Source organism: Coffea eugenioides, chromosome 10 (genome assembly GCF_003713205.1).
Source record: "Coffea eugenioides isolate CCC68of chromosome 10, Ceug_1.0, whole genome shotgun sequence".
Taxonomy (NCBI): domain Eukaryota; kingdom Viridiplantae; phylum Streptophyta; class Magnoliopsida; order Gentianales; family Rubiaceae; genus Coffea; species Coffea eugenioides.
The window spans coordinates 14,709,700-14,716,916 of record NC_040044.1 but is presented as its reverse complement, the minus strand read 5'-3'; positions in this window follow the sequence as shown (position 1 = coordinate 14,716,916).

The following is a 7,217-nucleotide window of genomic DNA, read 5'->3' as shown; positions in this document are numbered from 1 at the left end:
CCAGACAACTCTCGAAGAAGAAGAAAAAAAAAAAAACAAAAACACAAAAAAAAGGGGAGGCTCTCGGCTCTCTCTCTGGTCTCAACCGAAAAGAAAAAAAATGAAGCATTCTTCACTCTCTCCCTCTCGATTCCTTTTTCTTTTTTTTTTTTCTCCCAACACACTCACACACAACTTAAAACAACAAAAAGAAGCAGCGATCGGTTAGGGTATTTGGAGCTTGGCAAATTTCATCACAAACTTTGGCAAAGAGACCAAACTCTTCATTGAGGTATTTATCTCCCTTTTTTCCAGCTTTTCTTTTTTTAATTAACTAGATTGAATGTATGTGTGGTTACCCTTTTTATTGCTTATTTTTGCTGGTTTTTGTTGGTGTTGTATGGATGAAATTTTGGGATGGGTCACTGAACAAAATTAGAAAAAAAGAAACGGTGCTGTGAATGCATGCCAAATGTTTGAAAAAATGTCTAAATGAAAAAATGAATCAAAGAAGTGAATTTGGCGTGTATGTTTTGCTTAAATGGAAGACCATTAGCTAGCAAAGGTCTGAAAATGCTTGGTTATCCAAAATTTTGGGAGTTTTTGAGCCTTAAAAGCATTAGAATAATTTTCTTCATTTTTGGGGCTGTTTTGATTTAATGCATCCTTTTGTTGTTGTTTACTTGTCAAATTAAGATTATAGTTGTATTGTAGAAGTTATCAAGAGGGTTTTGGCATAATTTTTATGATTTTTGGTGAAGATGTGAGGGTTTAAAAAAAATAAAAACTGAACTGATTTCTTGGCATTTTGACCACTTTTGACTCATTTTTCGTAAAAACTAACTCCGGAAATGGAACCTACGCGAAAAATCGAGTGAGGGGGTGTATTTTGAGAAAATTTGGTAACCGGAGTGACCACCGGCGGTGGCGGTCGGCGGCGGCGGCGCCACCAGCAGCCGCCATGGCCACCAGCTGAAGTTTTCTTCAGCTGGCCGAACAAGAAGAAGAGGAAACGGAAGGGAAAAAAAGAAAGAGAAGAAAGGAAGAAGAAGAAGGAAATGGGCTATTTGTTTTAGTGGGCTTGCGTTTGTTTTTAGTTGGGTTTTGACTTGGGTTTTGGTTATTTTTTTTGGGTTTTACATATGGGCTTGGGAGTTGAAGCCCATGTATTTCAGCTGGGTTTGTTTGACGAAAGGGATGGGCTGGGCCATTTATTTTTCTTTGGGTTTCGGTTGGGCTTAGGTAGTTTTTGGCCCAGAAATAAATAAAATGATGGCCCAGTGGCCTGATTTGTTAAGGAATAAGAAAATGTTTTCGCATATCAGTCCCTGTACTTTCAAGTACTTTCACTGCGGCCCAGAACATTTTAAATTCCTTTCAACTCGGTCCTTAAATTAATTGCACTTTGGTCGCTGAATTTTATCTTTCATTTAATTTTGACCCCTGAACTTTGGAAAATATAATTTTTATCCCCCAAAAGTTTTCAATTTTTGCAATTCAGTCCTTGGCAAATTTTGGCTCTCTTTATTATGATTGTTTCTTTTCTCCAATAACTAATTATGTTACTTTTGAACATATTCAACTTGTAATTTTTAGATGTTTTAAATTTCTTTATGTTTGACATATTAGCGTGAGCTTAGTACTTTTATTATTATTGTTTTTTTTTTTTCAATTAAATTGGTGTCATGATTCTTTTGTTCATTGTGAGTATAAATAGGACAATTTGACTCCATTTAGTTACCATTTCAAACGAGAGGTACCCCTATTTTTATTATTTCAATGTCAATTACGTGCTCTTATGTGCTCCTATGTGTTCGTATGTGTTTATATATTTTTATATGCTTTATTTATTTGATTTAAATATTCATTCAAATTTTCTTATATATGTTTTAGTTAGTTTTTATAATGATTCGAGAAGTATTTAAATACCTCAAAAATGTAATAGATAGGATAATTAGATTTGTTTTATTATATTTTTCCCTCCTAGATTGTAGTTAGGCGCTCCCCGATGTAATAGATAGGTTGCGTGTTTATGTGGTTTATGTGTTTTATTCGCTTTTCTTAGGATTTTGGCATCTAGATATTATGTTTACGTGTTATGTGTTACGTGCTCTTATGTGTTTATTTGTTTTAATTTATGCTTTATTTGCTTCACTATGAATTGTTAATGCGTGACGTCACCACACTAGTCCAACGCTAGTTGTGGCTTCTCTCTTCGCTTATTTGCTAGTCCAACGCTAGTAAGGATTTTTAGAAATGGGCTAGTCCAACGCTAGACCCTTTAAGCCGTCTTGCGTTAGATTCATCTTTGTGTGCTATTCACTACATTTTCATGCATATTTTCATCTTTAGGATCTTTTCTCATTTGTATGATATTCCCTATTATATTATCCCCTATCCTCTATAGGTGCTAATCATATCATTTAGAATTGCATCTCATTTAAGCTAGTTCATTTGCTTGTTCATGTTAGGATAATTATTTTTCAAACATGGGAAATAGGTGATTATAACTTTTTAGTTCAAATACCCCATTAATCCATGTATAAGAAAATTATGTCACGAGTCTTTGTCTCCCGTACCCTTTATGTTGCATTCTCTTTTTCTTTGATCACTTATATATATGTATATAATTTATTTTCTTTTTTTATTTTATTTTAGTTTCATCATTTGCATATTCGTGACACTTTCAAGGAATCATTGTGGCCTTCGCAATTAATGCGATTGGTTCGATTAAACCCTTGAATGGATATTTTGACCCTTTCGGTATTTTATAAATTTAGATTTGCATCCATGTAGAAAATATCCAAATATGATAAAATTAAAGGTTAGATTAGGAAAATTTTGCCTAAACCTCGCAACTAGCTTAGACTAGGTTGAAAGGGTGCCTTAGGTTTGAGTCAATTGAACCTTTGCCTTCCCTTTCTTCAACCATGACTCCCGAACCCATTTCTCTTGTTTTCAAAGACCTGGAGTTGTCAAAAAGGGTTTTGATTTATTTTATTTTTGTCAAAAATATTTTTCGGGTGACTTGGTACACCAAAACTCCATACCAAGTGGCGACTCCTATTTTTTCTTAAAAACCCTTTTAGACTAAATTTTGGGACCCAAATTGTCGCATTCTTTTTAAGTCCCATTCTAGGTCCCCCTGTCACTTATTTTTAAATAAGATCACATCTTTTATAAACACCTTCTTATTTATTTTTCCATCGCGAAAAAATGGGGCGCGACAACTTGGCGACTCCACTGGGGATGCGCTAGAGAGTCCAAGCACTTGGTTTAGTTGTATTTTCTCTTTGTAGCCCTTTTATTTATCATATTTGGATGACTTAGGTTGCATTTCTATTTTTAGGATGTTTTGCATTTCACACTCGTAATCGTTTCTCAGCTTGCGTGTATGTGATGAATGGTTCATTTATTTATTTATTCGTATCGCGATTTGCATTTGGGTGGGGGATATTACCTTAGAGCCTCGCGATTGGTTCTTGATCCCTCCCCTCCAAACGGAACACTAGCATACGTGCATACGCTTTATTTTTTTATCTCTCATTTATTTTTCTTTAGTGGCTTGTCAAGCCACTCTTCCCTATTAGGATTAGGCGACTCACTTGGACGTGTGATCGCGACACGATGTGTGCGTAGCACGATCCGAGGGGTCACTCAATCTTCCATTTTAAGCTTTGGGTTGATAGCCTTTAGCTTTTAGTCGAAGGTTGAGGATTTTGATAGATTCACTCAAACACGTAGCCGTGACACGATGTGTGCGTAGCGGTGTTTGGGGAATCGCTCGAGCCACCGACAAGGAACCTTGGGAGTGATGACCTTTGGTTTTCAAATCTGAAGGCTCGGGGACCTAAAACCTATCGAGTCTAGATGCATTAGTGAGCCGATATCTCATGCATCCATGATAGTTTACCTAGGGTAGAGTCTGTCTTACCCTAATAGGGACACTATTCACGAGGGGAGGGATTCAATCCCTCTTTTCTTTTTATTGCTTTATTTCTTTGTATTGTTTTGCTACAATGTGTTATGTGTATTTACCTGATTGAACTAAGTTTTCTTGGTTCTTGTTTCCATTGCATTCATAAGCCCTAGGAAATAAGAGTTCTGGCATAGTACTCTTTAGGAGCCTACCCTAATTGATGTGACACGTTTAAATTCAATGCTTCGCATTTGCAGCATGAATACATTTCATTTTAAGCTCACCCCGGCATACAAAAAGGGGTTCCTTTAGGTCACGTTTCATTTGTGTATTGCATATTTATTTGTTTTAATAAACTGGCATCATGCATCAACTATAGAGGGAATGCCGCATAGGGGATCCCACGTTAGAAATAAGCCACCCTGTGTCTCGGATATGTAATCCAATGAGACTTGCACGTTCATATTTTTTGTACCATCCAAAAGGGGTAGTGCACAAGGTAAGGTAGGATTCGATCCCTTCCGTGTGACGACATTGAGAATGGTGGAACAGTTTTTACGCATTAGAATATGAGCCTTTGATAATCACTTTTTGGCCATTTTGTTAAAGCTGGTAAAATCTTTTGCATAAAGGACATTAAATTGAAGAAATTCACAAATAATTCTTCGTTGTTGAGATAATAAGTATGTAAAGGCCAAATCTTGATTTCCGAAGGCTTATAGACTAATAAATCACAATGAATTTTTTGAAACTACCAATAGGCAGACAATTCCATCGATTTTGATAAATCATCAATTTCATTCATTCCATTTTTACATCTAAGATGATTGAATCGATTTTTTTTTATATAGATCATTCGATCCTTACAATTTTGCTCATTTTTAATTTCATTTTTGATAAATCATCAATTTCATTCTGTTCATTTGGTCAGTGATCCAGTCGATTTTTGAATAAATTGTCAATTTTATCCAATCCATTTGACCAATTTATTCATTTTTAGGACAATACAATCAATTTTGAATTAATCATCAATTTCATTCAATTCATTATTCATTTAATCAATTTTATTTATTTTTTTTATTTTTTTTGAATAAATTCTCAATTTCATTCAATCCATTGGATCGGTTTTATTCACTTTCAGGATAATCCAGTCAATTTTTGAACTAACTATCAATTTCATTCAATTCATTTAACCCCTTTATTCTCTTTTAAAGTTTCGATCTATGGTTCACTGAAGAAACTAGTCGAGACATTTCAATCCTCAAAAAAATAATAATAATAATAAGTTTTTCACACTAAATTGATTTTGATATCATTTTATGTGTCAATCAAATCAATCAATCCATTCGGACTTTGTCCTCATTTTGTTAGGACAAAATTGTCTTTTGTCACTACAATTATCTATTTTTTTCAAAATTTGTCTTTTAATTGAATCTCAATAAGTCAATCGGATCCGTCAGGTATTGTATGGTGTCTATCCCAGAGGATTGCATTTTTCATGCTAGGCCAACCCTTGGCATAAAAGGGCTCCCCCATAGGACATGCATACCGATTTTACAGTTTTGCTTACTAATTCTGGGTATTTTTCTTTTCTTTTTCCCCCTCCCCTGCATTTATAAAAGTTGTTTCAACAGGGTAAAAATATTTTTCCTATATCTGATAATATTTTTGGTCTGATAAATTTTGAAAATTACAAGTGTTACTTGATTTTTGGACAGATCCTACAATGTAAAAAAAAAAAAAAATGAATGATGATGAAAAAAATGAATGAAAAATCCATTTGAAAACGCTAGTGTAAAGTATCTCAAAAATCTTTTGATTCATTGTTTCTAATACATTTTATCTCAAAAGATAGAAAGAGAAAAGTGTTTATATATTTGAAAGTGTATTCTTTAGATATTTTTATTTTCTCACATGTATTATATTGGAGAAAAAAAATTTCAAACATTTGAATAATAAAGTTTTTATTTAGACAATTATTGTTTTGGATATACTCATTCTTTATTTGCTCATTGGGAGATTTCATGATGAATCCTAAGAAATAAGGCTAAATTGAAATTTTTTGATCTCTTGTTTGAAATTCATGAGTGTATGTCCAATTCTCAAAATTCTTTGCATACACTAGATTTGTGGTCTAAACTATTCAATGAGAGCAGTCGAAAATAAAGAGGGGTCATTCAAATTTGATAGTTTGCAATAGAATATCAACCCCGACACTTTTCTTTTTCATTTTTTGTCCACTTCTATTGAACCTCCAAAGTCAGTCACCTTGGTTGACTAGCTTCAAAGTGAGATAATTTTTACCGTGAAATGTTCACTGTGTCTAACCAGATTCAATTCACATCTGAGTAAAAGCAAAAATGTTCATTATTTCTTATTTGTTTTGAAAATTTGGAATGATACTTTAGGCTTTTCGTTTCTATATCTATACAGATTTTATCAATTGTTCTCCCATTTGAACCTTTCAAAAGTACAATTTCATTTCAAATAAGAGCCTTAGTGATCATAATTTTACACGTCAAAAGGAAATGGATTTTCTCAACGGGCTATTCTTTACTTTGGTTGTCATGAGAAATAAGAATGATGCTTTGGCCATCGTTTCTACCATCTAAACACTTTTATCCTTTGCATCCTCATTTGAGCCTAAATTGGTGGTTCGTTTCAAAAGCACTTATGATTGCACCCCCACACAGGGGAAGGAGATTTCAAAAAGAAAAAAAAAAGAGGAAGAAGGGAGAAAATGCTACAAGTTGGGGGAATTTGACTCTAACATTGATATTTGGTCTTCAATATAAAAAAGAAAGAGGGGCCATCTACACTCCAAATTAGGGAGTTTTCAATTTTATCATTGACATTGGGATATCAGTATTGGTAAAAAAACAAAATTAATTAAAAAAGAAAAGAAAAAGAGAGAAAAGAAAAATGTGAAAAAATGAAAAATGATGAAAGTGAAAAAAAAGAAAAATGCGAAGACATCCAATGTTGAATTCCCTCTAGTGATTGATAAAAAAAAAAAAGAGTCAAAATGGGGTCCCGGATTTTAAATCCAAAACTGGGGCAAATTTTGGGAAGAAGTGCGATCTTAAGTGCATTGTCCTTGAAAATTTTATTTTTTTAGCTATCGTTGTCAAGCCACATTACAAGCTCATAAAGTCCATTGTTGACTTATTTTTCATGACAATTTGAAGTGAAAATATTGTCTCTAAGGAATCTACCAATCACTCATGATCATAAGGCCATAACCTGTTTTCATATGTTTAGCTATCGTTTCTACCCATATATTACAAGCCTATACAGCTTATATGTTGACTGAGTTTTC